General features: G+C 34.8%; 1 long non-coding RNA gene across 15 annotated transcripts in view; it reads left to right on the top strand.

Moving 5' to 3' along the window:
• The window catches only part of LOC141380326 (uncharacterized), a 54,282-nt gene extending 40,296 nt beyond the window's left edge, over window positions 1–13,986 (top strand). For 3 of the 15 annotated variants that reach the window (XR_012398186.1, XR_012398179.1, XR_012398189.1), the window contains 4 exons: window positions 1,116–1,442; window positions 4,511–4,663; window positions 4,869–4,978; window positions 8,318–8,598. This is a non-coding gene — a long non-coding RNA (uncharacterized lncRNA). Of the gene's footprint in view, window positions 1–1,115; window positions 1,443–4,510; window positions 4,664–4,868; window positions 4,979–8,317; window positions 8,604–13,167 lie in introns of those variants that run through there. The other 12 variants (XR_012398177.1, XR_012398180.1, XR_012398182.1 and 9 more) reach the window with 9 other exon arrangements.
• The last annotated feature ends 2,348 nt before the right edge of the window (window positions 13,987–16,334 follow it).

Genomic DNA, 16,334 nt, shown 5'->3' with positions numbered 1-16,334 from the left:
AAAGAATTAGAGTCGCAATTCTAAGAATAATATAAGAATTAAACAAATTTGTTGCAAGAAGCAAGAAATACGACAAATTGTGAGAATTCTGAATTCTGTCTCAGTACTAAAAACAATAGTGAGATATAAACTATAAAAACTGACAAAAACGTCACAGGTCACAGTTTGGATGTTTTTTCTTTCTCCCAGCACATTTTACATTAGTTTTTATCTCACAGTGTGCTATATAATCATGCAACAAAGAAAAAAAATTGCAAGTGACAGGAAAAAAGTATACCAATTGTAAGAGATAAACCCAACACTCCGAGCATTGTAATGTTGAGAAGAGACACAATGCTAAGGAAAATTAAATAAACCCAAAATTTCTTAAAATCAAATCAATACAGAATATCCGAGATGAAAAAAAATGCAAAAATAATGAAAATTCTGATATTCTTATACCTTTAGTAGGAGTTTGTACCTTGCAATTAATGGTTTATAACTTGCTTCTATTTCACAATTTTCAAAAAAAAAAAAAAAAAAAAAACTAATTGAATTGAGAGAGGCAAACTTGTGCTTGAGAAATACATGTGTAGTTCAGATTAATAATTTAATAATTTAATGCATAATTGTTCTAAAAAGTGTTTGTATATATATATATATATATATATATATATATATGTGTGTGTGTGTGTGTGTGTGTGTGTGTGTGTGTGTGTGTGTGTGTGTGTGTGTGTGTGTGTGTGTGTGTGTGTGTGTTTGTGTGTGTGTGTGTGTGTGTGTGTGTGTGTGTGTGTGTGTGTGTGTGTGTGTGTGTGTGTGTGTGTGTGTGTATAAAGGCAGAATTTGAGAATAATATTATGAAAAATAGCTAAGAATTCAGAGTTTTTATCTTGCAATTTTTATTTATTTTTTGGATTTTTAAAAAAGATTTTGAGAAAAAAAAACTACTTTAATAATTTTAAATCTTTAATACGTGTTTCTGTCTTGCAATTGTGGGTTTATATCTTTCTAAAATTACATAATTGAATTATTAAAATTATTTTTTTATCCTCTAGCAGAAAGAAACTACTTTAAAGAACAATTGCATCACACAGAAGAGCAAACCTTGTTATGAATAAAACTTTCCTCAACAGGTGACTGCAGACTGAAGTTTCGATAGGAAGCAGCAGGTAAAATCAGAAGGGGTCAAACAGCAGTCCAGTCACCCTGCTCTTGTCTCGTGTCAGCCGCAGGAAGAGATAGGAAGCCCAGGAACAAGCTTGATGGATGTCGTGGAGTGCAGAGAGGAAGAAACAACATGGACGGGTGCAGAGGGTCTGGCTATTTTTGCACCGACATCCGGAAATGAGCCACAGTCCTAAGAGGAAGCAGAAAGAGTCGCTTAGCAACCAGAAGCAGGAAAGAAGCTTGTGTTTGTGGACGTAAAGAACACAACAACAAAAACTAGTCTGCTCGCAAAGGTATTTATTTATATATATTATCAATGTAATATGTTTTGATAAAAAATATATTTCCATAAGTTTATTTTATTAATAACACAAAATGATAACTAAAATATCTAATCAAATACATATTGTGATGCATATTATATAGTATGTATATATATAATTTATTTTAATGCTTTATAAAATTGTATATGTTTATATATAATTTGTTATATAATATATGCATATCCTAATATTTGATGCTTAGTAACTTTAACAACAGAATTAATCTGTTTATTTATTTATTTAATATTTATTATTATCTATAATGAAAATTGTTCTTTTTTTCAATTTGCATTTATGAGTAATTATACCCCCCAAATTTTAAAATACTAATTATTAATAAGGGTTACACAGTGGTGCAAGGAGTAACGCTGTCACATCATAGCAAAAAGGTCGCTGGTTCTAGCCTCGACTGGGATTTTGCATGTTCTCCCTGTGTTGGCATGCGTCTCCTCAGGGCGCTCCAGTTTCCCCCACAGTCCAAAGACATGTGCTGTAGGTGAGTTGGGTAAGCTAAATTGCCTGTAGTGTTTGTGTGTATGTCCTGGTCCTCCAGGTTGAGCAGTAGGGGTTGAGCGTTGGGCTAACAACCCACCTCATAAAAACTAGATGTTACGAAACCCCAATATGGTGCTGCTAAATATCAACTTCAATATAAATGCCCCTGGGAGTAAGTAAGTACTTAAGAGAATTTATGTCTTGCCATTCTAATGCTGATGATACACAGGGCAACCGTTTGAGAAATGTTGAACGGCAATTTTAGGAAATGACGCTATAAATGGGCAACCAGGTAAGACACAGGGTAACTAATTAGGGCAATGGGCTACAGATACAATACTGTTGCCCAGTCTTAATAGAAAAATAGCCCAGCAACATACATAGCTCCACAAAATTGGCCAGCAACATTGGTCAATAAGTTGTATCATCAACATAAGTGTATATCTCACAATTTTCCATTTTCTTAGAATTATAAACTCACAACATTGAGAAAAATGTTGCAGTGCTACACTGTAAAAAAAACTTACTTTTAAAGTTTTTAAATTATTTTATAAAAGTAAGTTAAAAAAAATGTGTTGTTTAAGTTTATTAACGTTTTGCCTAATTAGAAATCAACAGTTTCATGTAACAGTGGGTTTACTCACTCTTTTATGTCACTAACCACTTTTTAGGGAAAAACAAGATGTTCAAATATTAGAATAAATTTAATATATATTTTTTTTAAATCTCTATTTTATGGAGACCCGGAAGGCACGTGATTGTGGGGAAAAATGGGTGGAAGAAGAAAAAAAAAACTGGGTGCATGGGAGAAAAAACTAAATATATATATATATTTTTTTTAAGTTTTTGTATTTTGCTAAGTTGTTCTGCATTCCCTCACAGAATTGTTGTTCCACAAACACTTCCTGTTCAATATATACATGTCAACCCTCCCGCTTTTGCTGGGATTCTCCCATATTTTGCCTTTCTATCCCCGATATCATCCTATCATTAAGTATTTTTCCATATTTCTCCCATATTTTGAATCTTGAACGGATATTGAAATGAGTATAAAAATGTCTGCATTTACTTTCTTTCCTTTAAATCTGTGCGTCAATCGTCGTCATATGCAACCTCTGAATCAGTGAATACATAAGCTCTGATTGTCAGACGCACTACTTATGATAAACTGATCCCAGACCAGATTCTGTACATGCCATTTAAAGTGACACATTTGTTATCAAACAAGAGAAGAGCAGCAAATGAATCTCTCGCTTTGTTTTGTTTGACAATAGAGGTGTCAATTTATGAACGCAAAGATCTATAATGAAAGCATTCGATTACTATGCTTAATTAAGAGAAAATTAGTTGTTTTTAAAATAAAACACGCAGGATGGACATGTTTACAAATAATTAAGTGTATTTGTGTGCTTCCCGAATCCCAAAGTGTCCTGCACTTTAGCTTCTCTTTAAATTGTGTGTATAAGCCGATCTTGCATCAGTTTATCATTCGGAGCACGTCCATCAGAAAGTGCTCATACATGCGTTCACTGATTCACAGGTTGCATATGATGGGCGATGATCGACGCACAGCTTTAATAGAAAAAAGTGAATGCAGACATTTTTATATTCACTTCAACGTGCTTTCAAGTTTAAAAATATTGGAGAAAGATGGAAAAATACTTAATGATCGGATGATAGCAGGATAGAATAGTAAAATACGAGAGAATTCTGGCAAAAATGGGAGATTTGAAATGTACAGTATGAAGTGAACAGGAAGTATTTGTCAAACAACAGTTTCGCGAGGAAACGCAAAACATCTTTGAGAGGAATCGCAAAAACTTTTTAAAAAAATTTTACATATATATATATATAATTTTATATACATTTTTTTTCTTCCAACTATTTTTTCCCCACCATCATGTCCCATCCAGCTCAGAATTATGACCTTTTTTCTCACAATTTAGTTATATATCTCCCAGTTCTACTCATTGTGACCATTTCTTTAAAGCATGAGAATATAGTGTATCTCATCTGCTTGAAATTCTGAATTTCTATCTCTTTATTAAAAAAAGTCAAAATTGTCATATTATTAAGTTTCAAAAAACTTTTAAACTGTTTTTAACAAGCATCCACAGCTCCTCCATATTGGCTGTATGGTAAAATGACACCCTAAGTATACCGTATAAGAATATCTGCCTCAGCACTCCTGCACATTAAACAGCTCCATGTGGGCCTCCTTTTGCCTTTCTTTTCAATGCCTCTCCTGCCAAGGCTGTCTTGTTGTCTCTAAATGTGTTATTTCTCCAGTCTGATTAATGTCGTTCTCCACCACAAGATGATGTTTGAAACATGGTAATCAAGACGTAATCCCCAAATCCCTGTGTGGTCAACACGACTGAATCTGGACTTTCTCATGGAGGTTTTGCAGCATTTATTTCACGAGAAACCTCCTGGAAACGAAGCAGCTTCATGCCAGCTTCTGCAAACTGTGGCATATGCACTTTTTCCCAAGCCACAGCGCAGGCCAGCGCAGATTAATTTCCACTTCTATATTTTTGCAGAAGGAGAAGTTAATAAACTACCGTAACCAGTTTCAGCACATACAGTATGGACAAACTTATGTAAAATATACAGTGCAGTGGCAGTGCTTTGCTGAGCCTCGTCTTGATGCTGGATACTAAAATGATTAAGGCGAGACACTGCAGGTGAATAGGGTAAAAAATTATGAATTTTTGATCATAAAAAATAAAGTTTATTAAGTTTAAGTTAAATAATTAATTTTTAAAATGTGATGGGAAAAAAGTCAGCATTTCAGGCTCAGAATTATGACTTTTTCCCTCAAAATGATGTTTATACAATGCAATTCTGAACTTTTTCCTCTCTGAGTTGTGACAATTTCTATAAAATGTGACATTATAGTGTATCTCACATTGCTGGATCGTCATGTCAGTCGGTGGACTTCAGACGCAGAGTGGAGTTGACCGTAATGAGGGGGTTTGAGTCCGATGAAGAACAGTTCCAGAAAGCAGGTAAGACAAAAACAAAAGTAAAATAAATAAATAAATAAACAAGTAAATAACAGGGTGAGAATGTGGTAAAATCTGAAAACAAGGTAAAAATCAGGGTTCTTTTCCTTTTCTGGATTGCTTTTTAAAACACTGTGGTTGGGTTTAACCCTTAAAGACCGAGACAGCCGCCCGCGGCTAAAAATAAGTATTGCTCTTAAATGTTTAATAACTTTTGATCCGCTGATCCGATTCATACAATTCAAAGATTGGCATAAAGAAGAGAGTCTCAGCTTTCCAGTGCTGTATCACATAACATTGCGGACTTTCAGAGGCTCCGGAATCAGTGCGGTTACGTCATCAAAATTTGACAACGCTGATTTGACAAAGAAACGCTCGTCACTGTGTCTCCGGACAAACCAGACATCATACATTGATGCATTGTCCCTCCTCCATGCCCAGATTGGTTCAAACTCGCTATATCACAACCAATAAGCATAGGTTTCGCTTTTGTTTGTGGACCAACACGAGCTTTTTGAACAACACGGAATGAGAGATAGGCATACATTTATGCGCGGCTAAATAAAACGCAAAAAAAAAGTTTTGCATGAAATAATTCTCATAATAAGTACTTTTGCATGCACAGCTGCACAGAAACATGACAAAACAGTGACACAGCAAAGACGAACTGCTGCTCTTGCTGTTTTCAAAAGACGCAAATGAAGGTGCAGCTGTTTGTCTGCATTGCAGACAACCATATCCAAATCCACAAACAACCATATCCATGCTGGCACATAAAACCTAAGGATGTTCCATATTGAATCTAGTTTCGTTATGTAACTATTTATAGTATAGTAAATATTTATATCTATTTTTTTTACTGAGGATTTGCACCATGTTTATTTGGACTTTGACACATTATTTATTATTTTCTTATTTTTTTTATTTGTTCATTGTAAGTGGTGTTGTTTATAGTAACTGAAAATATATTATTTGGAAAAAGTCAAATTTGCTTCACTGTTCTATTATTTTGTAACATTTTTTTTTCTGTTTAGTTCATTCCCAGAACTTTTGGGCAAATACATTGTCAGTAAATAAATGCATTTTTTCCCCCATAGAAAAACGCCTTGGAATAACATTGAAATAAAATGCTATAACTTGCTCAGGGAATTGTGGATGTAGACAAAATTTATTTTGGAAGTATAAAACATCATAGCATGTATTTCTAAAGAAAGAAAAACAAACTTCATAAGGTTTTGTTTGAAATAACTAGAAAATGCCACTTTTTTTAAAAATCGTTTCTGGAAAATTCTGGAATATTTTCTGTCTGTTCATATGTTTTTGGACCAAAAAATATTTTAGACTGGACCTTTAAATGATACAGATTGAAACTTCAGGTTCTCCTGTTTAAAATGATATATGACACTTGAGGCTGACTGCTAAAATAAAAATAAAACTGCTTTAAAAAAAAAATAATAATATAGGCCCATTAGGTGCCCACAAAATACCTCTAGGTCTTTAAGGGTTAAGGAAGCGGGAGGGTAAGGGGATTGATCAGTTGGTCATTCAGTCAGTCGACACCTCTGGTGGATTTAGGTAAGAACAGCAGGCGCGAATCGCACTCGTGAGAGAAATTTGAGATCTGAAAAACTATACACAGCGGCCTCTGGTCGAGTTTTGAAAACGAAAACTGCAAAAATCGCTCTTGGGACATATTTTGCTCTCTCCAGAAATGTATATAGGGGTATGTAATTAGAATTAGCCTGAGTTGAAAATGATTGAAAATGAAAGGCGAGACACTGCAGGTGAATAGTAGTAAAAAAATGACTAATTTCTTATCATAAAAACTATGAATATTTAGTAAACTAATAAATTTTTACAGTGTGAGGGTAATAAAGTCAAAATTATGATTATTCTGAACTTTTTTCCCCTCTGAATTGTGACAATTTCTTTAAAATGTGAGATTATAGTGTATCTCACAATTCTGAATTTATTTCTTGATCATCAAAGAGGCTAAAATGATTAAGGCGAGACACTGCAAGTGAATAGGGGTTAAACAAAATTATGATTTTTTATCATTAAAAAATATGAATTGTTTAGTAAACTAATCGCTTTTTACAGCATAAGGGGGAAAAGACAGAATTATGACCTTTTATTCACAATTCTAAGTTTACACCATGCAATTCTAAACATTTTCTATCTGAACTGTGACAGTCTTTAAGATGTGAGATTATAGTGTATCTGAATTTGTTACTTGTTCATCTATGATACTTAAATAAAGAAGGTAGACCCTGCAGGTGAATAGGGTTAAAAAAAATATGATTTTTTTATCATATAAAACATGATTTTAATAATTGAATTGCTTTGTACAGTGTGTGTGTGTGTGTGTGTGTATGTGTGTGTGTGTGTGGATGGGGGGGGGGGGGGGGATTATGACTTTTTCCTCACAGTTATAATTTTATACCATACATTTCTAAACTTTTTTCTCTCTGAATTGTGACAATTCTTTTTTAATGTCAGATTATAGTCGATCCCGCAATTCTGAATTTATTTCTTGAGACTAAACGGTTTAAGGTGAGGCATTGAGGGGGATGGGGGTAAAAGAAATTAATTTTAATTGCCATACTAATCTATTATTATTAGTATTTACAATTGTATGTTTGAATAAGCAAATTAGGCATGAAATATACACTGATCTGCATTTTTTTTTTTTTTTTTTTGCACACACAAAAAATTATGATGTCAGGTTAAAAAAAAAATTAGGACAAATTAGAGTTGAAGTTTTTCCAGAAGAAAGTTGTGAATCTCTTTTTATCTCAACCACCAAAATTGGATTACAATTTAATTTTTGGATATTAAATTATCAGGTGAATTATATATGAACAAATCACTAAAATCCATCAGATTACAGATATGAAAAAAGCTTGGTTTATATAAAGCAACTTGGTTTATGTAAAGCTTTATGTAAAAAAAATTGGTTTATGTAAAGCTGGAGATAGCTGAGATTTTGACAAAACAGCTTTTTAGAAATATTTATATTGTTTTAATTTACAGATATATTAATAAAGTGTGATAAAATAAAGACTTATATACTGTATTTGAGATGATTTAATTCATTAGACTGAAAAAACACTTTACAAAAAGCCATTTCACAAAACTGAAAGGTGCATGACAACTTACTTTTGAGGCTTTCATTGTCTTAATTATTTTAATTTAAATTTAGAAAGCTGTTCAAAAGGAAAATATCCCTAGTGTTAAAACAAAAGCTATTATGTTTAAAGAACTATCCTGGGCTCTTTAACAAGGTGCACATCTCCTTGAAGGAAGTCTTGCTCTGGTGTAACACAGTTGTTTGCTCTGCAGGTTTGCTCCTCAGATATTTCCTCAGGAAAACAGAGCCGTTGAAATCCACAGTCCTTTTCCAGTAAAACTCAACCTGAGCTGACAAAGAGAAATCACCGCCCTTTCTGTACCGCTACAGATGTAGGTAGAAAAAGCAGTGGCGTGGGATATTATAAAAATACTGTGGAACTTTAAAGAGGATGTATTTCTTTACAACATTAGTGTACTTTAATTTCCATTCCGTTATGACTGTATTTAATTTTCTCCTGAATACTTGCAAGAATAAAAAGAATATTTCCTTGAGGTTTTTTTTTTTGTTTTGGTCTATTTACCATTGCATGAGTAATATAGTTAAATTTAAATTAATAAAACCACTAGGTTGAATTAAAAAATCAGAAAAGGTAAAATTTAGTTTTGATATTAATAACAACAACCATAATAATAATAATAATAATAATAATAATAGTTATTATTATTATTATTATTATTATTATTATAGAGAAATAACAATATTTTTATTTATTGTACATCTAATAAAAACATTAATCAAAATAAATAAATAATAATAATAACAATAATAATAATATTAATTATAATGATTATTATTATTATTGAGAAATAACAATATATTTTTATTCTTTGTACATCTTAGAACAATAGTAATCAAAATAAATATAATAATATAATAATATTAATACATTTATGATTTAAAATATATAAAAAATAAAAACTGATGAAAAGGAAATGCTACTGAATGCTAAATTTTGCTATATAATACAGTCAACATTTATCATTGTTAATACTACTACCAATAATAATGTAATTATAATAATTGATTCATTTAAAAAGAACAAGAACAAAGAAATGTTACATTAATGATTCAAAAATGATATATTTAAATCCCTAATTTAGCATGTCAGAAATATATTACATTTAAAAAGTAGACTTATCATGCAAACACAGCTTGAGTAGTGATGGCACAGATTCCGATTGGACATAGAGAGTGCCAAAATATAAGATCCCAGGACGTGAGGTGTGAGGGGGATAAAAAAATAGAGGAGCTCCTGAAGGAGTGGCCACCAGACTGCGATGGCATCTTGCTCTCTGAAGATCCATCAATGTCCTTCCGAGCTCCAGAGAGCCGACATGCTGACTTGTTTTATGTGGGAAGGGCTTGGCAGGCCAGAGGGGGCCTGCGGTCTGATTGTAAAACATGGAAGAGGAACATGTTAAACATATTGATACAGTCATGTCAGGAAATCCCATGACCCACCACCTCCCTAGTTTCCGCTCCAGTTTCCATTAACACAGGCCATTATAGTCTGTCTGGGTTTGCCTGGGCTGGAAAAAAACAGGTGAGCTCGGAAATAGAGGAAAATCTGTCATTTTGAAAAGAAAAAAAAACATTGATTCAAATAGCAAATACACAACACAGGCTCATTCTGAATACGTCCCCCTGTATACATTTCTGGAGATCAAGAATTATGTAGTCAGAGGAATGTATGGCAGCATTTCGTTTCTTTTCGTGCTTACCAATTGTCCTTTATACGGATCGCTTTCTCTCTGTTACCAGTTTGTCTAGTGGCTCGCCATGTACGTCAGAAAATTTGAGATGCAGAGCAGAGTTGATTGTGATGATGTGGTTTGAGTCCGATGAAGAATGGTTTTAGAAAGCAAGCTCGACAAAAGCCAAAAAATAAAATAAACAAGTAAATAACAGGGTGAGAATGTGGTAAAATCTGAAAATGTGGTAAGAATCAGGCTGCCACAGGGGCTTTTCTTTTTTTGGAAAACACTGTAGGTTGGGTTTAGGGAAGGAGGAGGGTGGGTCAGTCGATCTGTCAGTCAGTAAACAGTCGGTGGATTTATGTGAGAACAACAGGCGTGAATGACACGAGAGAAATTTGAGATCTAAAAAAAGAGTACACATCGGCCTATGGTGGATTTGCGAAAAGAAAAACTGCAACAAAAAAAAAACCTGGGATGTATTTGGTGCTCTCCAGAAATGTATATAGTGGTACATAATCAGAATAAGCCTGGGTTGCAAATACATTCACAGTTTTAAAGGGGACAAAAAATGCCCCTTATCATAAGACGTAAAATAAATCTTTGGTGTCCACAGTCTGTGAAGTTTCAGCTCAAAATACCCCACATATTAATTAAAGCTTGTCAAATTGATTCTTATTTAAAGAGTCAAAAACATGGAGCAAAAACGTGCCATTTTTCTGTATATACCTTTAAATGCAAATGAGCTATTGCTTTCTCTACAAGGGAGGGGACTTTATATGCCACTGCAGAAATAGTAAAACAATGGAAAAATCACTCAGCCAAAATGTCAGAAATAACGAGAGGTTAAAGATTTACATGTTCATAGCAGAGTCTTGCTATAATGGAGAGGCTGAGAAACTTTTAGACTGAACCAGGGCACTTCTGAATGGTAATAGCAGATACATTTGCTACATAGTTGATACATAGTTGCTTTGGAATAAAGTTGATTTAACTAATCGACAAGCATTACCTGATTATTACACTATTTAGTGATGCATTGATCATGATTTTTCATAGCCGATTCACCTTTTTTTTTTAGCAAATTGGTTATAATACAGTTTTCCTGTTTTTGTTTTGTTTTGTTTTTTACATTGTTATTAAATGATATTGCTTGAGTTTTTTTTTTTTTTGAGGGGGGGGCAATTTATTATTGTATGAGTAATATAGTTAAATTTAAATCACCACTAGGTTAATTTAATAATCAGAAAATGTGAAATATAATAATAATAATAATAACAATAACAACAACAATAATAATAATAATAATAATAATAATAGTAATAATATGAATTTTATTATTATTGTTATTATTAAGTAATAACAATAAATAAATTTTACTTATTGTACATCTAATAAAAATTGTATAGTCAAATGAGTAATAATATATTTATGATTAAAAATAAATAAAAGATGTCAATCTGAAAAAAATTTTACTAATTCTAATACAGATTTTTTTTACATTTCTATTCAATTATTATTTTTATTACTAGAAACCAAAAAAAGAGTTTGTGAGCAAACTGTTTATGTACTACATCACAGGCTGAATCGAAAGTGATTTCAAATTACAGACAATATATAGTATTTTGGGTAATTGGGAATTTATAATAGGTTGTATAATTAAAAAAAAATATCTGACTTTATGAAATTTTGCTACATAAAACATACCGGCACAAAAATAAAATGGTAGACGTGCTAGTTAAAGATGCTAATTCATTCTCTTCCAGCAGATGGCGCATAGAGAAGTTTAATGCGCACTACATCTAAAATTTTCATCCAAAATGTTTACATCAAAAAATAAATATGACCTCACATTTTGTCAATCCCATTTACCAGTAAAATTATTGGATTGAGTTAGATTTTTTCCCATCCATAGCCAATGTTTTGAGAGCTGTTTTGACAATTCAGAAACAGTGTACAAGCAAAGCCAAAATCTACAATGGCGTCTGACAAATCATTCCACTTCATTTCGAAGCACAGAACAATTTATGGCAAAAGAAGTGTGAAATATATAGACAGATTGTGCCGGATTTTTGAGAATCACTGCTGTAGCCTAATGGATGCTGGTTTCACAACTTTCCCTTTGGATATGAAGTTAAAGTCTGAAGTGCAACCATTAACTCGTCCTTCAGAAAAATCATTGAACTGTTGTTAAAGCAGTCCAGCATAACATACATTTTGCCCAAATATGAAACCTTTTACCAACATTTTAAAGCAGATTTCGAGTCTATGTGGAATCTTATGTTTGTTGGTTCATCCTTAACAGAATATTTATTTTTGGCAACATTTAAGCAAGCATTGTAAATTATACAGCTTCTACAGTTTAATTAATCTTTATTTCAATACTTTTACAATGCAGATTGTGTCAAAGCAGCTCAAGTAACCAGAAATTAAATGCAGATTAACAGAGTTTGGGTAAGTTTAAAAGTAATACATAGTATTACAATATTGAGTTACTCCCCAAAAAAGTAACTAGTTGCACAACTTTGTTGTGCAAATAATGTGTTATGTCACTTTGAATTACTTTTGCGTTACTTTTTCTTACCTGGCTGAGGCTTGATCTCTTTTAGAACTTGTTTTTTCTCCTTTTTTTAATATAAGACCTCGGCAATTAACAACACACTTTATAACCTTCTTTTATCTTTGAAAAAACACACAAAAAATAATTATTTAAGATAATGTTATATGAGAACTTCCTGAATTCAGAGCTACTGTATACATGCCATATATACAGATTAGGGAAAGTTTAAAGCAGCGTTTGCTTATGTTCTTTTTGTCTTATTAGTAAAATCACCGTCCATTGAGACAGTCCCCTTTTCCTCCATGTGTTCAATAATAATGTGAATACTTCCATCAGAAATTAAAGGCTCTGGTCTTCGCATTTTTTCATTGAGGGCATGATTCAACTTGGTTACGTTTATTTTCAACCCAGGCTCATTATGAAAACGTAGTCCCATGGACGTTTCTGGAGACCGCGAAATACGTCCCAGGAGGTTTGTATTTTTGCATTTTTTGTTTTCGCGAATTCGCGAGAGGCCGCTGTGTGCGATTTTTCAAATCTCAAATGTCTCCTGCGAGTGCCGTTCGCGCCCGCGCTGTTTTCACGTAAACCCACTGGAGGCCGCTGTCGAATGACCATCTGTCTGACTGACTGAATGATTGACTGGACGACCGGCCAATCGATCGACCCACCCTCCTCCTTTTCTAAACCCAACCAAAAATTCACAAAAGCCACCCAGAAAAAGAAAAACCCTTGTCTGATTATGTCCTGTTATGAACTTGTTCACTTTATTTTTTGTTGCGAACCATAATGTGTTTGGCTGCAGTTGTAGCCTCTCTTGGACGAACTGAACTGAAAGTGGTTATGTCACACCCGCCTGCCCAAACGAGTGAAACGTGCTACTCCAAGGCCAGCCTGGGTTGCCAGGTTTGTGGAAAGCACTTGATTTACAGTTTAAATCCGATCCTGCCTCCGATCTTCAATGCTAATTTCATCTCTTCATATGAGATCTCGTCACACCTCTAATTATTATGTAACTCGCACTACCTGCATTACCCCCAATACTGCAGATTAATATATACATCATAGGAGAGAAATCCGAATGACTCATTTTCTGAGAAACATTTTCTAAGTAAATGCACCAGAGACCTGATTATAGCTCTTAAACGCAGAAAATGTACGATTTCATTAATTTGTCCCATTTAAAAATTCATTTTCGACGAATCAAAGATGGATTCAAAGGTTTAAATGAATTGGAGTGTCGACAGAACACAGAAGAGGGCAAAGTCTCCTTCAGAGGCGGATGCTGCTATATAGTGCACATCAATCATGAGAGGTCTGACTGGAGACTATAGAGCTTTGATGAGAGGGAGAGAACCTGAAAGAAACCACTCTGAACACTGTACCTGTACTAGTCTGCTGGAGTCAAGGTAAAGGGCCCCATTATGACTCTGCCTATTTCTTGGACGTCACTTAATATCTATACCTTTTGAAGGATGGTTCAATTTGTTCTTCTTTCTCCCGCTCGCCAGATCTGTTTTCCCATTGCTTCTGTGATTTCTATTGAGATTTGACACACAAAAAGGTTACTTGGGTCCAGCAAAAATATATAGTTTAATAAATAAATGTATTCAGTGAGATGCCTCTTTTGCCTTCAGAACTGCCTTAATCCTATGTGGCGTAGATTCAACAAGATACAAATACTCCTCAGAGATGTCGGTCCATATTGACATGATATCATCACACAGTTGCTGCAGATTTGTCGGCTGCACATCCATGATTCGAATCTTCTGTTCCACCACATCCCAAAGGTGCTCTATTGGATTGAGATCTGGTGACTGTGGAGGCCATTCGAGTAAATTGAACTCATTGTCATGTTCAAGAAACCAATTTTAGATGATTTGCGCTTTATGACATGGTGTGTTATCCTGCTGGAAGTAGCCATCAGAAGATGGGTACACAGTGGTCATAAAGAGATGGACATGGTCAGCAACAATACTCTGGTAGGCTGTAGTGTTGAAACAATGCTTAAAGAGCCCATATTATACATGAAATAGGGTCATATTTTGGTTGTAAGGATCTCCAACAACAGTCTAATATGCATGCAAGGTCAAAAACACTTTCATGGTCTTATAATTTGCATTTATTTTTACCTAATTATCCCAGCGACTCCCGTATGAATCGTCCAGTGATTCATTTGTTCCCAAACCCCTCCTTAGCACGAAGCTAATCTGTGCTGATTGGACCGATGACAGTCTGTTGCAATTGGTCGACTGCCTTCAGTCAGAGAGACAGAGTGAAATGCCCAGCAGCTAATCAGCAATATAGAAGTAGTCACAGTGCATACACGCTCGATAGTGTAAGGCGTAGAGTTTAGCTGCCAGTGGCTGAATGTAAATACAGACGACTAACTATTTTATTGAGCAAAAACTCCAAAAACTGTCGAGGTGATCTCCTAGCTTGTCTCACTCTGCTCTTTTCACAGACACACACACACACACATATTACCCTCGTCCTTGCGCGCACACACACACACACACACACACACAACCCTCCTCCGGACGACAACGCGCGCACACACACACACACATAACCTTCCTCCGGACGACAACGCGCGCGCACACACACAAAAACACACACACACCTCCGGACGACAGCAAGCGCACACACACGCACACACATTACCCTCCTCCACCGAACGTAAACAAAGCAGCACGCGTCGCGTTTTAAACGTGGCTTTGCACACGATATGAGAATATAGCGAGTTAACCTGATACAGTACACGCGGTTACAAGTAACAAATCACAACTAAATACATTTGCATGCTAGAGTAAACGAGGCAACAACTTTAATCGCATGTACTTACACTTGAGAAATGGAGGAAGAAACCGATCCATGTCCTGACATGTCCATCATTAAGTTACTCTTTACTGATCCTTCCTTTAACAAACGCAGATGAAGAATTCTCTGTAGCATGTAGTTTCCAGAAGTTTCCAGTACTCCAACTAGTTTCCAGTTTCCAACTGTTCAAGGCTTGGTTATAATGCTGAGGTTTCATCTTTGGGTAGAGATTCAATAATATCCATCTGCAGTGTGACTTTAATCGACCGGCATATTTGTGTGTGTGTGTGTTTGTGTGTGTGTGTGTGTGTGTGTGTGTGTGTGGGTTTCTGTGTTAGAGGGCGGGGCCGCAGGTTTCAAATCTCCCGGGTTTGCGCGTGCACGTGAATAACTTGGTTTCGTTAGTACGTCATGGCGAAACACCTAATGACTCATTATCAAGGTGACTCATTTGAAGCACTATGAGTTGACTCTTTTATAGATGAATCAACAGTTTTAAACACTGTACACTTACAGATTTAAGCCTTAGCTGGATACTTCACTTCACTTACACTACATGGAAGGGCATTTTTAAAAACCCATAATTTGGGCTCTTTAATTGATACTAATTGGTCCAAAGTGTACCAAGGAAATATCCCCCACACATCACAATTTGCACAACTATAAGAGCAACAATGAATAAGTGCTGTAGGCAAGTTTCAGGTGTGTAAAGTCTAAGAAGCAAACCATTAGTAATGTAAGTTTTTTTTTTTTTTAGTACAGTTAGTGGTATAGCCAGAGATGCAATTGCAGATTAGTAAGGGAAGTGGAGACTAAATAGTTGAGTTTTTAGTCATGTCTTGGAGAAAGCGAGTGACTCTGCCAATCTGATGCAGTAAAGGAGTTCAGTCCAACAACTGGGCAGATTGAATGCGAGAGATAGGGAAAGTGATTTCTTCCCTCTTACGGATGGAACCACGAGGCGACGTTCATTCACTGAACGAAAGTTTCTGGAGGGCACATAAATCTGCAGAAGTGAGAGCAGATCCGAAAGAGCAAAGCCAGAGGTTGCTTTGTAAGCAAACATCAGAGCTTTGAATTTCATGCGAGCAGCAACTGGCAGCCAGTGCAAACAGGTGAGTAGCGGAGTGACATGTGCTCTTTTAGGTTCAT

Source organism: Danio rerio, chromosome 22 (genome assembly GCF_049306965.1).
Source record: "Danio rerio strain Tuebingen ecotype United States chromosome 22, GRCz12tu, whole genome shotgun sequence".
NCBI classification, from domain to species: domain Eukaryota; kingdom Metazoa; phylum Chordata; class Actinopteri; order Cypriniformes; family Danionidae; genus Danio; species Danio rerio.
The sequence above is the reverse complement of the archived record's forward strand: the minus strand, read 5'-3'. Positions and strand labels throughout refer to the sequence as shown.